Source organism: Hippopotamus amphibius, chromosome X (assembly GCF_030028045.1).
Source record: "Hippopotamus amphibius kiboko isolate mHipAmp2 chromosome X, mHipAmp2.hap2, whole genome shotgun sequence".
NCBI lineage: Eukaryota > Metazoa > Chordata > Mammalia > Artiodactyla > Hippopotamidae > Hippopotamus > Hippopotamus amphibius.
Window position 1 is genome coordinate 46403336 of NC_080203.1, and position 23288 is coordinate 46426623.

The window sequence follows — 23288 nt, forward strand, 5'->3', positions numbered from 1 at the left end:
TGTGCTCACTCTCTCATGTGAGAGCACCGAAATCACAACTAACTGCTGAACAATCATCGACAGGAAGACACTGGAACTCACCAAAAAAGATACCCCACATCCAAAGACAAAGGAGAAGCCACGATGAGATGGTAGGAGGGGCGCAATCATGACAAAATCAAATCCCATAACCACTGGGGGGGGGGGAAGGCGACTCACAAACTGGAGAACAATTATACCACAGAAGTTCACCCACTGGAGTGAGGGTTTTGAGCCCCACATCAGGCTTCCCAATCTGAGGGTCTGGCAACAGGAGAAGGAATCCCCAGAGAATCAGATTTTGAAGGCCAGTAGGATTTGATTGCGGGACTTCCACAAGACTGGAGGAAACACACTCCACTCTTGGAGGGCACACAAAAAGTAGTGTGAGCACCAGGACCAAGGGGGAAGGAGCAGTGATCCCATAGGAGACTGAACCAGACCTACCTGCTGGTGATGGAGGGTCGACTGCAGAGGTGGGGGGGTGGCTGTAGCTTACCACAGGGAAGCTGGTGGCAGGGATAATGAAAAGTGCTCATTGGTATGAGCCCTGCTGGAGTCCACCATTAGCCCCACCAAAAAGCCTGTAAGCTGCAGTGCTGGGTTGCCCCAGGCCAAAAAACCAATATGGTGGGAACTCAGCCCCACCCCTCAGCAGAGAAGCAGACTAAAGTTTTACTGAGCTCTGCCCACCAGAGCAACACCCAGCTCTATCTAACACCAGTCTCTCCCATCAGGAAGCTTGCACAAATCTCTCAGATAGCCTCATCTACCAGCAGTAGCAAGAATAATTATAATCCTACAGCCTGCAGAACGAAAACCACAGCCACAGAAAGAAAGACAGACAAAATGAAAAGGCAGAGGACTTTGTACCAGATGAAGGAACAAGATAAAACCCCAGAAAAACAACTAAATGAAGTGGAGATAGGCATCCTTCCAGAAAAACAATTCAGAATAATGATAGTGAAAGATGATTTGGGCTTTGGAAAAAAGAATGGAGAAGATGCAATAAATGTTTACCAAAGAACTAGAAGAATTAAATAACAAATAAATAGAGATGAACAATATAATAACTGAAATGAAAAATACACTAGAAGGAATCAATAGCAGAATAACTGAGGCAGAAGAACAGATAAGTGATCTGGAAGACAGAATGGTGGTAATGACTGCTGTGAAGAGAATAAAGAAAAAAGAATGAAAAGAAATAAAGACAGCCTAAGAGACTTGTGGGACAACATTAAACGCACCAACATTCAGATTATACAGGTCCCAGAAGGAGAAGAGAGAAAGGATGCAAGAAAATATTAGAAGAGATTATAGTCAAAAACTTCCCTAACATGGGAAAGGAAATAGTCACACAAGTCCCGGAAGCACAGAGTCTCAGGTAGGATAAACCCAAGGAGAAACACGCCAAGACACATAGTAATCAAATTGACAAAAATTAAAGACAAATAAAAATTATTAAGAGCAACAGGGGAAAAATGACAAATAACATGTAAGGAAACTCCCACAAAGTTAACAACTGATTTCTCAGCAGAAACTCTGCAAACCAGAAGGGGGTGGCACAATATATTTAAAGTGATGAAAGGGAAGAACCTACAACCCAGAATACTCTACCCAGCAAGGATCTCATTTAAATTCGATGGAGAAATCAAAAGCTTTACACACAAGGAAAAGCTAAGAGAATTCAGCATCACAAAACCAGCCCTGAAACAAATGCTAAAGGAACTTCTCTAAGTGGGAAACACAAGGGAAGAAAAGGACCTACAAAAATAAATCCAAAAGAATTCAGGAAATGGTAATAGGAACATACAAATTGATAATTATCTTGAATGTAAATGGATTAAACGCTCCAGCCAAAAGATACAGACTGGCTGAATGAATACAAAAACAAGACTCATATATATATATGCTGTCTACAAGAGACCCACTTCAGACCTAGGGATGCATACAGTCAGAAAATGAGGGGATGGAAAAAGATATTCCATGCAAATGGAAATCAAAAGAAAGCTGGAGTAGCAATACTCATATCAGATAAAATAGACATTAAAATAAAGAATGTTGCAAGAAACAAGGAAGGACACTACATAATGATCAAATGATCAAACCAAGAAGAAGATATAACAATTATAAATATATATGAACCCAATATAGGAGCACCTCAATACATAAGGCAAATGCTAACAACTACAAAAGAGGAAATTGACCATAACGCAATAATAGTGGGGGACTTTAACACCCCACTTACACCAGTGGAGAGATCATCCAGATAGAAAACTAATAAGGAAACACAATCTTTAAATGACACAATAGACCATCTCTACTTAATTGAAATTTATAGGACATTCCATCTGAAAACAGCAGATTACACTTTCTTCTCAAGTGCACATGGAACTTTCTCCAGGATAGATCACATCTCAGGTCACAAATCAAGCCCTGGTAAATTTAAGAAAATTGAAATCATATCAAGTATATTTTCTGATCACAATGCTATGAGATTAGAAATCAATTATAGGAAAAAAATTGTAAAAAAACACAAATACATGGAGGCTAAACAATATGCTACTAAATTACCAAGAGATCACTGAAGAAATCAAAGAGGAAACCAAAAAATACCTAGAGAGAAATGATAATGAAAACACAATGATCCAAAACCTACGGGGTGCAGCAAAAGCAGTTCTAAGATGGAAATTTATAGCAATACAATGCTACCTCAAGAAACAAGAAAAATCCCAAATAAACAATCTAACCTTATACCTAAAGAAACTAGAGAAAAAACAAACAAAACCCAAAGTTAGTAGATGGAAAGAAATCATAAAGATCAGAGCAGAAATAAATGAAATAGAAACAAAGAAAATAATAGTATAGATCAATAAAACTAAAAGCTGGTTCTTTGAGAAGATAAATTAAATTGATAAACCTTTAGCCAGACTCATCAAGAAAAAGAAGAGGACTTCAATCAATAAAATAAGAAACAAAACAGGGGGAGAAGTTACAACAGACACGGCAGAAATAAAAAGCATCATAAGAGATTACTACAAGCAATTATATGCCAATAAGATGGACAACCTAGAGTTATGGACAAAATCTTAGAAAGATATAAACTTCCAAGACTGAATCAGGAAGAAATAGAAAACATGAACAGACCAATCAAGCAATGAAATTGAAACTGTGATTAAAAATCTTTCAACAAACAGAAGTCTATGACCAGATGGCTTCACAGGTGAATTGTATCAAACATTTAGAGAGGAGCTAACACCCATCCTTCTCAAACTGTTCTAAAAAATTGCAGAGGAAGGAACACTCCCAAACTCACTCTACAAGGCCATTATCATCCTGATACCAAAACCAGACAAAGATACTATCAAAAAAGAAAATTACAGACTAATATCACTGATTAATATAGATGCAAAAATCCTCAACAAAATACCAGCAAACAGAATCCAACAACACATTTAAAGGATCATACACCATGATCAAGTGGGATTTATTCCATGGATGCAAGGATTTTTCAATATCCACAAATCAATTAATGTGATACACCATATTAACAAATTGAAGAATAAAAATCATATGATCATCTCAATAGGTGCAGAAAAAGCTTTTCACAAAATTCAACACCCATTTATGATAAAAACTCTCCAGAAAGTGGGCATAGAGGGAAACTTCCTCAACATAATAAAAGCCATATATGACAAACCCACAGCAAACATCATTCTCAATGGTGAAAAACTGAAAGCATTCCTTCCAAGATCAGGAACAAGACAAGGATGTCCACTCTCAACACTACTATTCAACATAGTTTTGAAAGTCCTTGCTACAACAATCAGAGAAAAAAGAGACATAAAAAGAATCCAAATTGGAAAAGAAGTAAAACTGTAGATGAAATGATACTATACGTAGAGAATCCTAAAGATGCCACCAGAAAACTAAATGAATTTGGTAACTTTGGAGGATACAAAATTAACACAAAGAAATCTATTGCATTCCTATACACTAACAATGAAATACCAGAAAGAGAAATTAAGGAAACAATCCCATTCACCACTGCAACAAAAAGAATAAAATACCTAGGAGTAGACCTACTTAAAGAGGTAAAACACCTGTACCCAGAAACGTATAAGACACTGATGAAAGAAATCAAAGATGACACAAACACATAGAGAGATATACCATGTTCTTGGATTGGAAGAATGAACATTGTGAAAATGACTATACTACCCAAAGAAATCTACAGATTCAATGCAATCCCTATCAAATTACCAATGGCAGTTTTTACAGAACTAGAATAAAAAATCCTAAAATTTGTATGGAGACACAAAAAACCCCAAATAGTCAAAGAAATCATGAGGGGAAAAAAATGGAGCTGGAGGAATCAGACTCCCTGACTTCAGACTATACTACAAAACTACAGTAATCAAGACAATATGGTTCTGGCACAAAAACTGAAATATGGATCAATGGAACAGGATAGAATGCCCAGAGGTAAACTATGGTCAACTAATCTATGACAAAGGAGGCAAGGATATGCAATGGAGCAAAGGCAGCCTCATCAATAAGTGGTTCTAGGAAAAGTGGACAGGTACATGGAAAAGAATGAAATTAGAACACTCCCTAACACCATACACAAAAATAAACTCAAAATGGATTAAAGGCCTAAATGTAAGGTCAGACACTATAAAACTCTCAAAGAAAAACGTAGGAAGAACACTCTTTGACATAAATCACAGGAAGATCTTTTTTGATCCACCCCCTAGAGTAATGGAAATAAAAACAAAAATAAACAAATGGGACCTAATGAAACTTAAAAGCTTTTGCACAGCAAAGGAAACTATAAACAAGACAAAAAGACAACCCTCAGAATGGGAGAAAACATTTGCCAACGAATCAACAGACAAAGGATTAATCTCCAAAATATATAAATAGTTCATGCAGCTCAATATCAAAAATACAGACAACCCAATCAAAAAATGGACAGAAGACCTCAATAGGCATTTCTTCAAAGTATACATACAGATGGCCAAGAGGCATGTGAAAAGTTGCTCAACATCACTAATTATTAGAGAAATGCAAAACACAACTACAATGAGGTATCACCTCACATCAGTTAGAATGGACATCATCAGAAAATCTACAAACAACAAATGCTGGAGAGGGTTTGGAGAAAAGAGAACTGTCTTGCACGGTTGCTGAGAATGTAAATTGATACAGCCACTATGGAAAACAGTATGGAGCTTCCTTAAAAAACTAAAAATGGAATTACTATATGACCCAGCAATCCTGCTACTGGGCCTATACCCAGAGAAAACCATAATTCAAAAAGACACATGCACCCCAATGTTCACTGCAGCACTATTTACAATAGCCAGGTCATGGAAGCAACTTAAATGTCCATCAACAGATGAATGGATAAAGAATATGTGGTACATATACACAATGGAATGTTACTCAGTCATCAAAAGGAACAAAATTGGGACATTTTTAGATTCATGCGTGGACTTAGAGACTGTCATACGGAATGAAGTAAGTCAGAAAGAGAAGAACAAATATCGTATAGTAATGCATATATGTAGAATCTAGAAAAATGGTACAGATGAACCAGTTTGCAAGGCAGAAATAGACACAGATGTAGAGCACAAACATATGGATACCAAGGGGGGAAAGCAGGGGAGGGGGGTTGGGGTGGAATGAATTGGGAGATTAAGATTGCCATATATACATTGCTAATAAAAATATGAAATTGTACACTTTAAATATATTCAGTTTATTCTGTCAATTATATCTCAATAAAAATTTTTTAAAAATCAGTTACATTTCTCTGTACTAATAATGAACTATCTGAAAAGGAAATTAAGACACCGATTCCATTTACAATAGAATCAAAAAGAATAAATTATTCAGGAATAAACTTACCCAAGGAGGTGAAATACTTGCAAGGAGGTGAAATACTGTAAACTATAAAACACTGAGGAAAGAAATTAAAACAAACAAAAATGAAAAGGCATCCTAAGTTCATGGATTGGAAGAATTAATATTGTTAAAATGCCCATACTAATCAAAGCAATCTACAGATTTAATACCATTCATATGAAAATACCAATGGCATTGTTTTCCCACACAAAAAAAGATAAAACAATCTTAAAATTGAAATGGAACCACAAAAGACTCCAATGTAGCCAAAGCAATTTTGAGCAAGTAGAAAAAAGCTGAAGACATCACACGTCTTGATTTTAAAATATGTTACAAAGCTACAGTAATTGAAACATTATGATATTGGCATAAATACAAAAAGGGCAATGAAAAAGAAAAGACAGCCCAGAGGAAACATAAACATACATGGGCAATTGATCCTTGACGTGGGTACCATGAATAATACAGTGGGGAAAGGAGGGTCTCTTTAATAAATGATCTTGAGAAAACTCGGTATGTATATGCAAAAGAATGAAATGGGACCCTTATCTCACACCATACAGAAAAATCAACTCAAATTGGCTTAAAGACTTAAACATAACACCTGAAACTGTAAATCTCCTAGGAGGAAAAAGGAGGAGAGCTTCTTGACACTGGTCTTGGCAATGATTTTTTGGATATGAACCAAAGAATACAGGAACTAAAAACAAAACACACAAGTGGAATTACATCAAACCAAAAAGCTACTGAACAGCAAAGAAACCAATTATCAAAATGAAAAGGCAACTTATGGAGTGGGAGACAATATTTGCAAATGATATACTTGACACTGGGTTGATCTCTAAAATACGTAAGGAACATCTACAACTCAATAGCAAAAAACCAAATAACCCAATTAAAATTGGGCCAAGGATTTGAATAAACATTTCTCCAAAGAAGACACAGAAATGGCCAACAGACTTCTGTATATTATTCTTGTATCCTGCTATCTTGCAGAATTCATTTATTAATTCTAACAGCTTTTGTGTAGAGACTATACAGTTCTTTATACAGAGTATTATGCCATCTGCAGTAGTGACAGTTTTACTTCTTTCCTTCCAATTTTGATTCCTTTTATTTCATCTTCTTGTCTGATTGCTGTGGCTAGGACTTCCAATATTATGTTACATAGAAGTAGTGATGGTAGGTGTCCTTGTTTTGTTCCTAAATTTACCAGGAAGTCTTTCAGCTTTTCACTGTTGAGTATGATGTTAGCTGTGGGTTTGTCATAAATGGCTTTTATTATGTTGAGGTATGTTCCTTCTACACCTACTGTGTTTAGAGTTTTTATCATGAATGGATATTGAATTCTGTCAAATGCTTTTTCTATGCCCATTAAGATGATCAAAAAACCCAATGAAAAAAATGGGCTGACCTAAATAGACATTTCTCCAAAGAAGACATACAGATGGCCAACAGGCACATGAAAATATGCTCAACATCACTAATTATTATAGAAATGCACATCAAAACTACAATGAAGTATCACCTCACACCAGTCAGAAAGGGTAGCATTAAAAGTCTACTAATAATAAATGCTGGAAACGGTGGGAGGAAAAGGGAGTCCTTCTCCACTGTTGGTGGGAATGTAAATTGGTGCAGCCACTATGGAAAACAGTATGAAGTTTCCTTAAAAAACTAAAAATAGAGCTACCATATGATCCAGCAATCACACTCCTTGGTATATATCTGGGAAAAAATGAAAACTTTATTAGAAAAGATACATGTACCCTAATGTTCATAGCAGTACTATTTACAATAGCCAAGACATGGAAACAACACAAGCGCCCATCAACAGACAACTGCCTTAAGAAGATGTGGGGGGTGCGTGTGTGTGTGTGTGTGTGTGTGTGTGTGTGTGTGTGTGTGTGTATACAATAGAATATTACTCAGCCATAAAAAAGAATAAAACATTGCCATCTGCAGCAACATGGATGGACCTAGAGAATATTATACTTAGTGACGTAAGACAAAGACAAATATATCACTTATATATGGAATTTAAAAAATGACAGGAATGAATCGATATATAAGACATAGAAAGACTCACAGACCTAGAAAACACACTTATGGTTATCAAATGGGAGAGGCAAGGAAGGAGGGACAAATTTGGAGTAAGGAATTAACAAATACAAACTACCATACATAAAATAGATAAGCAGCAAGGATTTACTGTATAGCACAGGGAATTATATTCATTATCTTATAATAACATATAATGGAAAATAATCTGAAAAAATATATGTATATAAGGGAATCCATTTTCTGCACATCTGAAACAAACACAATATTGTAAATCAACTATACTTCAATAATTTAAAAAAATGGCCAACAGGTAAATGAAAAGGTGCTCAAAATCAGTAATCATGAGGGAAATTCAGATCAAAATCACAAATAAACACCACCTCACACCTGTTAGGAGGAATAATATAAAAAGAAAGATAGCAGTGACAATATGGAGAAAAGGGAACTCTTGTACACTGTTGACAGAAATGTCAATTAGTGTAGCCACTATGGAAAATAGTATGGAATTTCTTCAAAAACCTAAAAAAAGAGCTGCCATATGATCCAACAATCTCACTTCTGTGTACATGTCCAAAGGAGTTGAAATCAGGACCTCAAAGAGATACCTGCACTCCTAAGTGCATCGCAGCATTATTCATAGTAGCCAAGACATGGAAGCAACCTAGATGTCCAATGATGAATGACTAGATAAATAAAATATTGTATATACACAACACAGAATATTTTTCAGCCTTCAAAAGGAAAGAAATCCTGCCATTTGCAACAACATAAATGAACCTGCAGGATATTATGCTAAGTGAAATTAGCCAGGCACAGAAGGAGAAATATTATATGATACCACTTATATGAGGAATATAAAACAGTGAAACTCATAGAAACAGAGACTAGAATGGTGGTTTCCAAAGGCTGCGGGGAGGGGGAAATGGAGAAGTATTTGTCACAGGATACAAAGTTTCAGTTGTACAAGATGAATAAATCCTAGAGACCTACTGAACAGCAAACTGCCTATACTGAGCAATACTGTATTGTATACTTAAAAATTTGCTAAGAGGGTAGGTCTTACTTTAAGTGTTCTTATCACACACAAAAATAATAAATAAAGAGGTCTGGAAGAAACTTTTGGAGGTGATGGATATGTGTATAACATAGATTGTGGTGATGGTTTAATAGCTATATAATTATCTTCAGACTTATCAAGTTGTATACATGAAGTATGCACAACTTTTGTCAATCACACCTGAAAAAAAAAGATAAAAAGAAAATAAATCATTGTAATATACCACATTAAAAGAATGAGGGAAAAACATCAGATGATCTTAGGAATTAATAGAAAAAAATCATTTGATAAAACCCAATGCATTGGACACCAGGAACTCTGGTCTGAAGGGCCAGGCATGAGGCCTCTGCACATGGCCCACTGTGAGCCAGTTAAGCTAGACTCAGCACAAAGGAAAAGAAAAAGCTGACTTTCCAAGATGTTAGAGGAGTAGGAGGACATAGAGTTCATCTCTTCCCACACATGCATCAAGAATACATCTACAAATGAACAATCCTCAGAAAGCACCTGCTGAACACTAGCAGAGGACCTTGGACACCTGAAAGTACAAGAAAGATCCCCATGTAACTGGGCAGAATGAAAGAAAGAAGAAGGGAAAAGGAAGAGAGGAAGCAGGATGGGACCCACACTGCTGGTGGGAAGCTGAAGGTGAGGAGAGGTTCCTGCATCTGGGCAAGACCCATCACTGGCAGAAAATCAGCTGGGACAGAAGGGGAGCACTGGGGGCTGAGAACAGAGCCCAGAAACCAGTCTGTGGCAGGCAGGACAGAGTAAGACCTACACAGATGGTCCATAACACAGCTCTGTGCACCCCAGCCTGAGACAGATGGGGGCTGGGAACTGGAACGTGCAGTTTGGAGAGCAGACCCATGGAGGGGACTCCTGATGGCTGTGAGGAGACAGCCTGAGGGGATGGGAGTGAGGAGCTCCACAACCAGAAATGCTCATGGAGGAAGCCCAGACCACCACAGGCATGAAGCACCATTGCTGAATGATGTGCAAAGGGTGGTGCCACCATTGTATCCTCTGTCCTCATGCACCAGCCCCTGCCTCCACAGGCACTAGAAAGGGATTCCACTGGAGCTAGCTTGCACGCCCTGCCATCACCTCCTTCCCTTCCCCCCTCCCCAGTCTCGGCAACCCACTCGCCCTGATTGCTGCCTGACAGACTCCTTTCTGCATGATGGGCTTGTGAGTTCTGACAACCTCTGGAGCAGACTCTGGTGGAAAGAATACATACAGAAGTGGGGTTGAAACTACAGTTGAGCCCAAGCAACCATGTGACTAAGGAAGAAGAGCAGAAATCTTTCCTCGCAGCTGTACAAACCACAGACTTACATCTCCTCAGATGGCTTCCTAAATTCAACGCCTGTGAAATATCTGAAACAACTAGTGCTCCTGCAGCTGGGATGGGTCTGGCTTTAGCAGCTGTGAGCACATATATGTGGGGGTTGGGCCAGGCCAGAGTCTGAGAGCCTCCATAGCTCCCACAGTGGGTCAGGTGCATGACTACTGCAGTCCTAGGATCCAACCTCAGTGGATCTGTGCTGGTGGCCTGGTGAAAATAACTCCTGAGAGTCACCAGGGCCAATTACCAGCATACCCATAGGTAAGGTGAAACCGAGAGCAGTGCCCACAACAGTGTACTTTGTCAGCCTGCAAAACGGGCAAAAGGGGATAGAACAGAGCACATTCACAGGTGAATGGTTCCAGAAAAGGAATACTCAGCGGCTTCTCTCCCAGTAGGAGGGCTCCAATCCCACCTACCTCACATCGCAGATCAGAAACACAGCTAAGAAACAGATCTAGGGGTCTCTACTTCAACAACTAGGGAGCAGACACTACTCCTGACAGGGCAGTGACAACCACAGAGCAAAAGGAGGGCCACTCACTATCCGGAGCAGGGTGTGGTCACCACAACACCAGTTAAATCATCTATCAAGGGGATAATGGTACAATCCTCTGGACCAATCTCACCCACCAGGGAGCAGACACCAGAAGCAAAAGGAACTAGATTCTGCAGCCTGTGGAAAGGAGACCACAAACACAGTAAGTTAGACAAAATGAGCTGTCAAAGAAATATGTTGCAGACGAAGGAGCAAGATAAAAACCTACAAGAACAACTAAATGAAAATGAGATAGGGAATTTACCTGAAAAATAACTCATAATAATGATAGTAAAGATGACCCAAGATTTTGGAAAAAGAATGGAGGCACAAACAACGGACAAAGGATTAACCTCCAAAATATACAAGCAGCTCATGAAGCTTAATACCAAAAAAGCAAATAACCCAATCCACAAATGGGCGGAAGACCTAAATAGACACTTCTCCAAAGAAGACATACAGATGGCCAACAAACACATGAAAAGATGCTCAACATCACTCATCATCAGAAAAAGCCAAGTCAAAGCCACAATGAGGTATCACCTCACACCGATCAGAATGGCCATCATCACAAAATCTGGAAACAACAAATGTTGGAGAGGGTGTGGAGAAAAGGGAAGTCTCCTGCACTGTTGGTGGGAATGTAAGTTGGTACAGCCACTATGGAAAACAATTTGGAGGTTCCTTAAAAAACTAAAACTAGAACTACCATATGATCCAATAATCCCACTCCTGGGCATATACCCAAAGAAAACCATAATCCCAAAAGAAACATGTACCATAATGTTTATTGCAGCACTATTTACATTAGTCAGGACATGGAAGCAACCGAAATGCCCATCAACAAATGAATGGATAAAGAAGATGTGGCATATATATACAATGGAATATTACTCAGCTATAAAAAGGGATGAGATGGAGCTATATGTAATGAGGTGGATAGACCTAGAGTCTGTCATCCAGAGTGAAGTAAGTCAGAAAGAGAAAGACAAATATTGTATGCTAACTCACATATACGGAATCTAAAAATGGTACTGATGAACTCAGTGACAAGAACAAGGACGCAGGTGCAGAGAATGGACTGGAGAACTCGAGGTTTGGGAGGGGGCGGGGGGTGAAGGGGAAGCTGAGACGAAGCGAGAGAGTAGCACAGACATATATATACTACCAACTGTAAAGTAGATAGCCAGTGGGAAGTTGTTGTATAACAAAGGGAGTTCAACTCGAGGATGGAAGATGCCTTAGAGGACTGGGATGGGGAGGGTGGGGGGGACTCGAGAGAGGGTGGGGGGGGAGTCAAGGGAGGGAGGGAATATGGGGATATGTGTATAAAAACAGATGATTGAACTTGGTGTACCCCCCAAAAAATAATAAATAAATAAATAAAAATTAAAAAAAAAACAAAAGGCTCAAATAGCAAACATACACTGACTCTATGCCTAATAAAACAAGATGATCTTGCTGAAAAAAAAAAAGAATGGAGGCACAGATTGAGAAGACATAAGAAATTTTTAACAAAGATCTAGGAAAACTAAAGAACAAGCAAACAGAAATGAACAACACAATAACTGAAATGAAAAATACACTAAAAGGAATCAATAGCAGAATAACTGAGGCAGAAGAACCGATAAATAAGTTGGAAGACAGAATGGTGGAAATCACTGCTGCAGAACAGAATAAAGAAAAAAGAATAAAAATCTGGGACATTACATGCACCAATATTCAAATCATAGGGGTCCCAGAAGAAGAAGAAGAAGAGAGAGAAAGGTCCTGAGACACTATCTGAAGAGATTATAGTCAAAAACTTCCCTAACATAGGAAAGGAAATAGTCACTCAAGTCCAGGAAGTGTAGAGTCCCATACAGGATATAGCCAGGAAGAAACACACCAAGACACATATTAATCAAAATAAAAATTAAACACAAAGAAAAATATTAAAAGCAACAAGGGAAAAACAAAAAATAACACACAAGGTAATTCCCCATAAGGTTATTAGCTGATTTTTCAGCAGAAACTCTTCAGGCCAGAAGGGAGTGGCAGGATATATTTAAAGTGATGAAAGGGAAAAACGTACAACCAAGAGTACTCCACCCAACAAGGTTCTCATTCAGATTTGATGGAGAAATCAAAAGCTTTACAGACAAGCAAAAGCTTAGAGAATTCAGCACCACCAAACCAGAATTACAACAAAAGACAAAGGAACTTCTCTAGGCAGGGGGGAAAAAAAGAGGCCAAAAATAGAAATAAGAAAATCACAAATCACTAGAAAATGGCAGATGTACAGTAAAAGCAGGGAATCATCCATACACAAATATGATATCAAAACCAGCAACCATGAGAAGAGGAGAGCATGAATACAGGAAATAGGAATTGCATTTGAAATTAAGCAATCAGCAACATAAAAAAGGCTTGTATATATATAGACTGTTTTATCAAAATCTTATGGGAAATGCAAATCAAAAAACTACAATACATATATACACACACAAAAAGGAAAAGCAACCCAACACAACACTAAAGATGGTCATCAAACAACAGAGAAGAGAACAAAAGAAGGAGGGAAGAATAAAAGACCTACAAAAACAAACCCAAAACAATTATTAAAATGGCAACAGGAATATACATATCAATAATTACCTTAAATGTAAATGGATTAAATGCTCCAACCAAAAGACACAGACTGGCTGAATGGATAAAAAAGTAAGACCCATATATATGCTGTCTACAAGAGACCCATTCAGATCTAGAGACACATACAGACTGAAATTGAGGGGATGGGAAAAGATTCCATGCCAATCGAAATCAAAAGAAAGCTGGAGTAGCAATACTCATATCAGAAAAAATAGACTTTAAAATAAAGACTGTTACAAGAGACAAGGAAGGACACTATATAATGATCAAGGGATCAATCCAAGAAGACAATATAACAGTTGTAAATATATATGTACCCAACATAGGAGCACCTCAATAGATAAGGTAAATGCTAACAGCCATAAATGGGGAAATTGACAGTAACAAAATAAAAGTGGGGTACTTTAACACACACCTTACACCAATGGATAGATCATTAAGACAGAAAATTAATAAAGAAATACAAGCCTTGTACCTTCAACTTCACATAACCAAGTCTATCATAGACTTCAGAAAAACCAAGGCCTTGATCTTGATAACACTAACCCTGCTTCAAAGCAGCCTGAGTTAAAGGTGGAAAATAAACCTTCTCATTATACAGAAAAAAAAAGAAAGAAACACAAGCCTTAAATGACACATTAGACCAGATAGACTTAATTGATATTTATAGGACATTCCATCCAAAAGCAACAGAATACACTTTCTTATCAAGTGCACAAAAACAATCTCCAGGATAGATAAAATCTTGGGTCACAAATCAAGTTTCAGTAAATTTAAGAAAGTTGAAATCATATGCAGCATCTTTTCTGATCACAATGCTTATGAAATTAGAAAACGAGTATAGGAAAAAAAAAAAAGCTAAAAAACACAAACACATGGAGGGTACACAATATATTACCAAATAACCAATGGGTCACTGAAGAAACCAAAGAGCAAATAAAAAATACCTAGAGACAAATAACAATGAAAACATGATGATCCAAAACCTATGGGACACAGCAAAAGAGTTCTAAGATGGAAGTTTATAACAATACAATCTTACCTTGAGAAATAATTCTCAAAAAATCAGCCTAACCTTACACCTAAAGAAACTAGACAAAGAAGAACAAACAAAACCCAAAGTTAGTAGGAGGAAAGAAATCATAAAAATCAGAGCAGAAATAAATGAAATAGAAACAAAGAAAACAATAGCAAAGATAAATGAAACTAAAAGCTGGTTCTTTGAGAAGATAAACAAAATTGACAAACCTTTAGCCATACACATCAACAAAAAAGGGAGAGGACTCAAATCAATAAAAATAAAAATAAAAAAACGAGAAGTTACAATAGACACTACAGAGAAACAATCGAGAGACTACTACAAGCAACTATATGCAAATAAAATGGACCATCTAGAAGAAGTGGACAAATTCTTAGAAAGGTACAACCTTAGAAGACTGAATCAGGAAGAATTAGAAAATACGAACAGACCAATCACAAGTAATGAAATTGAAACTGATTAAAAATCTTTCAACAAACAAAAGTCCAGGACCAAATGCCTTCACAGGTGAACTCAATCAAACATTTAGAGACGAGTTAACACCTACACTCTGAAACTCTTACCAAAAACTGCAGAGGAAGGAACACTCCCAAGCTCATTCTATGAGGCCACCATCACCCTGATATGAAAACCAGACAAAGACATCACACAAAAAAGAAAATTACAGGCCAATATCACTGATGAACATAGACACAAAAATCCTCAACAAAATACAAGCAAACAGAATCCAACAACACATTCAAAGGATCCTACACCATGATCAAGTGGGATTAATCCCAGGGATGCAAGGATTTTTCAATATCCACAAATCAATCAATGTGAAACACTACAATAACAAATTGAAGAATTAAAAACCATATGATCATCTCAATAGATGCAGAAAAAGCCTTTGACAAAATTCAATGTCTATTTATGATAAAAACTCTCCAGAAAGTGGGCATAGAGGGAACCTACCTCAATATAATAAAGTCCATATATAAAAACCTGAAGTAAACATCATTCTCAATGGTGACAAGCTGAAAGCATTTCTTCTAAGATCAGGAACAACACAAGGATATCCACTCTCACCACTATTATTCAACACAGTTTTGGAAGCCCTAGCCATGGCAATCAGAGAAGAAAAAGAAATAAAAGGAATACAAATTGGAAAAGAAGAAGGAAAACTGTCACGGTTTGCAGATGACATGGTATTATACATAGAAAACCTAAAGATGCTACCAGAAAACTACTAGAGCTTATCAATGAATTTGGTAAAGTTGCAGGGCACAAAATGAATACACAGAAATCTCTTGCATTCCTGTACACTAACAATGAAAGATCAGAAAGAGAAATCAAGGAAACAATCCCATTCACTACTGAAACAAAAGGAATAAAATACCTAGGAATAAACCTACCTAAGAACACTATAAGATACTGATGAAAGAAATCAAAGATGACACAGATGGAGAGATAAACCATGTTCTTAGAGTGGAAGAATCAATATTGCTAAAATGAGTATACTACCCAAAGTAATCTACAGATTCAATGAAATCCCTATTTAATTACCTATGGCATTTTCCTACAGAATTAGAACAAAAAAATTTACAATTTGTATGGAAACACAAAGGACTGTGAATACCTGATGCAATCTTGAGAAAGTAAAATGAGCTGGAGGAATCAGGCTCCCTCACTTTAGACTATACTACAAAGCTACAGTAATCAAAACAGTATGGTACTGGCACAAAAACAGAAATACAGATCAATGGAACAGGATAGAAAGCCCAGAGTTAAACCCACTCACCTATGGTCACCTAATCGATGACAAAGGAGGCAAGAATATACAAGGGAGAAAAGACAGTCTCTTCAATAAGTGGTGATGGGAAAACTGGACAGCTACATGTAAATGAATGAAATTAGAACATTCCCTAACACCATACACAAAAATAAAGTCAAAATGGATTAAAAACCTAAATGTAAGGCCAGATACTATAAAACTCTTAGAGGAAAACAAAGGCAGAACACTCTTTGACATAAATTGCAGCAAGATCTTTTTCAATCCACCTCCTAGAATAAGAAAGTAAAAACAAAACTAAACAAATGTGGCCTAATTAAACTTAAAAGCTTTTGTACAGCAAAGCAAACCATGAACAAAACAAAAAGACAACCCTCAGAATGGGAGAAAATACTTCCAGATGAAGCAACAGGTAAGGAATTAATTCGCAAAATATACAAACAACTCATGCAGCTCAATAGAAAAAAAAAATGGGATGAAGATCTAAATAGACATTTCTCCAAAGAAGACATTCAGATAGCTAAGGGGCAGATGAAAAGATGTTCAACATCACTAATTATTAGAGAAATGCAAATCAAAACTATGAGTTATCACCTCACACTGGTCAGAATGGCCATCATGAAAATATCTACAAACAGTAAATGCTGCAGAGGGTGTGGAGAAAAGGGAACCATCCTACACTGTTGGTGGGAATGGAAACTGGCACAGCCACTATGGAGAACAGTGTGGCGGTTTCTTGAAAAACTAAAAATAGAGCTATCGTATGATCCAGAAATCCCACTCCTGGGCATATATCCAAAGAAAACCATAAATCAAGAAGATACATGCAACCCCAATGTTCATTGCAGCACTCTTTACAATAGCCAGGACATAGAAGCAACCTAAATGTCTGTCAACAGAGGAATGGATAAAGAAGATGTGGCACATACATATAATGGAATATTACTAAGGCATAAAAAAGAATGAAATAATACCATTTGCAGCAACATGGATGGACCTAAAAATTGTCATACTGAGTGAAGTAAGTTAGACACATAAAGACAAATATCACATGATATCAATTATATGTGGAATCTAAAAAACAAGGGTACAAATGAACTTATCTACAAAACCGAAACAGTGTTACAGATGCAGGAAACAAACTTATGGCTATCATGGGATAAGGAGGAGAGACAAATTGGAGATTGGGATTGACATATATGTACTACTATATATAAAATAGATAACTACTAAGGACTTACTGTATAGCACAGGGAACTCAACTCAACATATCTTAGGTATTAAAATTTCCAGTGGGGGGTATAGGTGATGGGGAAAATATTGTCTAAAATGTCTCCTTAGAAGGGTAACAAATACAAGATATTATAATTTCAAAGTGTCTTTTTCAATTAGACCAGTGAATGGTGAATAATGACATCTCACAATTTCAAGTATTTATTGGCCATTATTATATTTGTGATTGGATGATACAGCTTTTAAAATTCCTTATAAATTTTGGGAGGTAGTAGTGTTTATTGATTTACAAGAGCTTTTGCATAATATATTCGATGTAGTAACAGTCTGACATGCATATTGTCATACATATGTCATACTACTTTATGCAGACAAATCTCTTAATCTTTTATATTTTACCCTTTTATTGTCATAGGTAGGGAGTCCTTTACCATGCCAATATTACGTAAATTTTTAAATAGGTTTCATTTCTTTGGAACAGGTTTAGGTTCACAGCAAAACTGAACAGAAGGTACAGAGGTTTCCCATATGTCCCCTGCCCCCACACATTAACCTACCCCATTATACATCCCCCCCACAAGAATGGTACATTTGTTACAACTGATGAACCTACACTGACATATTATCACCTAAAGTCTATAATTTACATTAATGTTGATGTACATTATATGGGTTTGGAGAAATATATATTGACATGTATCCACCATCATAATATCATACAAAATGTTTCACTGCCTTAAAAATCCTCCATGTTCCACCTATTAATAACTCTCTCCCCATTAACACATGGGAATCACTGAACTTTTTACTGTCACCATAGTTTTGCCTTTTCCAGAATGTTACATAGTAGTAATTATATATTATGTAGCCTTTTCAGATTTAATTCTTTCACTTAGCAACATGTATTTAAGTTTTCTCCATGCCTTTTCATGTCTTGATAGATTTCTTTTACTAATGATAATTTTCCATTGTCTGGATTTACCAACGTTTATTTATCCATTCACCTGGTGAAGGATATCTTGGCTGCTTCCAAGTTTTGGCAATTATGAACAAAGCTGCTATAAACAATCTTGTGCAGGTTTTTGCGTGGACACAAGTTTTCACCTGCTTTGGGTAAGTTCTAAGGAATATGATTGCTGCATGAAATGGTAGGAGTATGTTTAGTTTTGTAAGAAACTGCCAAACTGCCTTCAAAAGTGTCTGTAGCATTTTGCAATCCCTCTAACAATGAACAAGAGTTCTCGTTCCTCCACTAGAGCATTTGCTTTTGTCAGAGTTCTGGATTTCGATCATTCTAATAGGTATGTAGTAGAATCTCATGATTGTTTTAAATTGCATTTCCCTGATGATATACAATGTTGAGCACCTTTCCATATGTTTATTTGCCATATATATCTTTCTTGGTGAGATGTCTGTTAATGTCCTTGACCCATTTTTTAATTGGGTTGTTTGCTATCTTACTGTTGAGTTTTTAGAGTTATTTGCATATATTGGGTAACAGTCCTTTATCAGATATGTCTTTTGCAAATATTTTCAACCACTTTGTGGCTTGTCTTCTCATTCCCTTGACCAGGTCTTTTGCAGAGCACAGTTAAAAATTTCAACAAAGTCCAGATTATCAATTATTTCTTTCATGGGCTGTGCTTTTAGTGTTGTATCTAAAAAGTCATCACTAAACCCAAGGTCATCTAGCTTTTCTCCTATGCCAGTTTGTAGGAGTTTTATAGTTTTGCATTTAAAATTTAGCTCTGTGATCTATTTTGAGTTAAATTTTGTGAAGGATATATGGTCTGTATCTAATAGATTCAGTTTTTTGCATGCGGATGTCCAGATATTCCAGCACCATTTATTGAGGAGACTAACTTTTCTCCATCCTATTGCATTTAGTCCTTTGTCAAAGATCAGTTGACTATATTTATGTCAGTACATTTCTGGACTCTCTATCCTGTTCCATTTATCTATTTGTCTATTCTTTTGCCAGTGTCACATCATCTTGATTACTAAGTCTTGAAGTCAGGTAATATCAGGCCTCTGACTCTGTTCTTCAGTACTGAGTTGGCTATTCTGGGTCTTTTACTTCCTCATGTAAACTTTGGTATCATATCAACTTGCTGGGATTTTGACTGGGACTGCATTGAACCTATAAATCAGGTTCGGAAGAATTGACATCTTAACAGTATTGAGTCATCCTATCCATAAACATTGAGTGTCTCTCAATTTACTGAGCTCTTCTTTGAATTCTTTCATAGGAATTTTATAATTTTTCTCACATAAACCCTACATATATGTTAGCTATACACACAAATATTTCATCTTTTAAGTGTTAATGTAAATTTGTAATTTTGAATTCCACTTTTTCATTGCTGGTGTTTAGGAATACAATGGACATTTTAATATTAACCTTGTATTCTGCAACTTTGCCACAATCACTTATTAGTTTCAGAAGTTTGTTGTTGTTGATTCAGATTTTCTGCATAGACAATGATATCATTTGTGAACAAAGAAAGTCTTTCTTTTTTCTTTTTGGCCATGCCATGTGACTTGCGGGATCTCAGTTCCCTGACCAGGGATTGAACCCGGGCCGCAGCAGTGAAAGCCCAGAGTCTTAACCAGTAGGTAGCCAGGGAACTCCCCAGTTATATTTACTTTTTTGCTAAATAGAAAATACAAACAGACCAATCACAAGCACTGAAATTGAAACTGTGATTAAAAATCTTCCAACAAACAAAAGCCCAGGGCCAGATGGCTTCACAGGCAAATTCTACCAAACATTTAGAGAAGAGCTAACACCTATCCTTCTCAAACTCTTCCAAAATATAGCAGAGGGAGGAACACTCCCAAACTCATTCTATGAGGCCACCATCATGCTGATACCAACACCAAACAAAGATGTCACACAAAAAAGAAAATTATAGGCCAATATCACTGATGAACTTAGATGCAAAAATACTCAACAAGATACGAGCAAACAGAATCCAACAGCGCATTAAAAGGATCATACACCATGATCAAGTGGGATTTATCCCAGGAATGCAAGGATTCTTCAATATATGCAAATCAATCAATGTGATACACCATATTAACAAATTGAAGGATAAAAACCATGTGATAATCTCAATAGATGCAGAAAAAGCTTTTGACAAAATTCAATATCCATTTATGATAAAAACTCTCCAGAAAATGGGCACAGAGGGGACCTACCTCAAAATAAAAAAGACCATATAGGACAAACCCACAGCAAACATCATTCTCAGTGGTGAGAAACTGAAAGCATTTCCTTTAAGATCAGGAACAAGACAAGGGTGCCCACTCTAACCATTATTATTCAACATAGTTTTGGAAGTTTCAGCCACAGCAATCATAGAATAAAAAGAAATAAAAGGAATTCAAATTGGAAAAGAAGAAATAAAAATGTCACTCTTTGCAGATGACATAATACTATATATAGAAAACCCTAAAGATACTACCAGAAAACTACTAGAGTTAATCACAGAATTTGGTAAAGTTGCAGAATACAAAATTAATGCACAGATATCTCTTACATTCCCATACACCAATAATGAAAAATCAGAAAGAGAAATTAAGGAAACACTCCCATTTACTATTGCAACAAAAAGAATAAAATACTTAGGCCTAAACCTATCTAAGGCGGCAAAAGAATGGTATGCAGAAAATTATCAGATACTGATGAAATAAATCAAAGATGACACACATAGATGGAGAGATATACCATGTTCTTGAATTGGAAGAATCAACATTGTGAAAATGACTATACTACCCAAAACAATCTACAGATTCAATGCAATCCATATCCAGTTACCAATGGCAGTTTTCACAGAACTAGAACAAAAAATTATACAATTTATATGGAAACACAAAAGATCCCGAATAGCCAAAGCAATCTTGAGAAGAAAAAACAGAGCTGGAGAAATTAGGCTCCCTGGCTTCAGATTATACTACCAAGCTACAGTAATCAAGACAGTATGGTACTGGCACAAAAACAGAAATACAGACCAATGGAACAGGATAGAAAGCCCAGAGATAAACCCAAGTACATATGGTCACCTTTTCTTTGACAAAGCAGGCAAGAATATACAATGGAGAAAAGACAGCCTCTTCAATAAGTGGTGCTGGGAAAATTGGGCAGCCACTTGTAAAAGAATGAATTTAGAATATTCCCTAACACCATACACAAAAATAAACTCAAAATGGATTAAAGACCTAAATGTAAGGCCTGACACTATAAAACTCTTAGAGGAAAACATAGGCAGAACACTCTATGACATTAATGACAGAAAGACTTTTTTGACCCACCTCCTAGAGTAAAGGAAATAAAAACAAAAATAAACAAATGGGACCTAATGAAACTTAAGTTTTTGCACAGCAAAGGAAACCATAAATATGATGAAAGACAACCTTCAGAGTGGGAGAAAATATTTGCCAATGAAGCAACTGACAAAAGATTAAGCTCCAAAATATATAAGCAGCTCATACAGCTCAATATCAAAACAAACAAACAAACAAACAAACAACCCCATCCAGAAATAGGCAGAAGACCTAAACAGACATTTCTCCAAAGAAGACATACAGTTGGCCAACAAACACATGAAAAGATGCTCAACATCACTAATCATTAGAGAAATGTAAGTCAAAACCACAATGAGGTATCACCTACACTAGTTAGACTGCCCATCATCAAAAAATCTAGGAACAATAAATGCTGGAGAGGCTGTGGATAAAGGGGAACCCTCCTGCACTGCTGGTGGGACTGTAAAGTGATACAGCCACTATGGAAAACAGTATGGAGGTTCCTCAAAAAACTAAAAATAGAACTACCATATGACCCAGCAATCCCACTACTGGGCATATACCCAGAGAAAACTGTAATTCAAAAACATACATGTACCACAATGTTCAATGCAGCATTACTTACAATTGCCAGCACATGGAAGCAACCTGAATGTCCACTGACAGATGAATGGATAAAGAAGATGTGGCACATACATACAATGGAACATTACTCAGCCATAAAAAGGAATGAAATTGAGTTATCTGTAGTGAGGTGGATGGCCCTCGAGTCTGTCATAGAGAGTGAAGTAAGTCAGAAAGAGAAAAACAAATATTGTATGCTAACACATATATATGGAATCTAAAAAAATGGTACTGATGAACTTAGTGGCAGAGGAAGAATAAAGATGCAGATGTAGAGAACAGACATGGGGAGGGGGGGAAGGAGAAGCTGGGAGAAAGTGAAAGAGTAGTATTGACATTTATACACTACCAAGTATAAAACAGATACCTAGCAGGAAGCAACTACCTAACACAGGGAGATCAACTCGATGATTGGTGATAACCTAGAGGGGTGGGATAGGGAGGGTGAGAGGGAGACTCAAGAGGGAGGGGATACGGAGATATATGTATAAATACAGCTGATTTGCTTTGTTGTACAGCAGAAACTGGCACAACAGTGTAAAGCTCTTATACTCCAATAAAGATCGAAAGAATAAATAAAAATAAATTTAAAAAACATACTGTTGTATCGCTTCAATCTGTTAGAATGACTATGTTCAACTCGAGGATGGAAGATGCCTTAGAGGACTGGGACGGGGAGGGTGGGGGGGACTCGAGGAGGGGGGAGTTGAGGGAGGGAGGGAATATGGGGATATGTGTATAAAAACA

The 23288-nt window shown here is 36.9% G+C and overlaps 1 protein-coding gene and 1 pseudogene across 1 annotated transcript in view; one reads left to right on the forward strand and one right to left on the reverse strand.

The window, feature by feature from the left end:
* Positions 1-23288, forward strand: part of LOC130841426 (nuclear RNA export factor 3-like) — a 579609-nt pseudogene that overhangs the window by 426115 nt on the left and 130206 nt on the right.
* The window catches only part of GPRASP3 (G protein-coupled receptor associated sorting protein family member 3), an 81312-nt gene that overhangs the window by 55054 nt on the left and 2970 nt on the right, over positions 1-23288 (reverse strand). The window contains exon 3 of the mRNA XM_057717388.1: positions 5932-5983. The gene's annotated coding sequence lies outside the window, so the exon portion shown is untranslated. The remainder of the gene's footprint in view (positions 1-5931; positions 5984-23288) is intronic.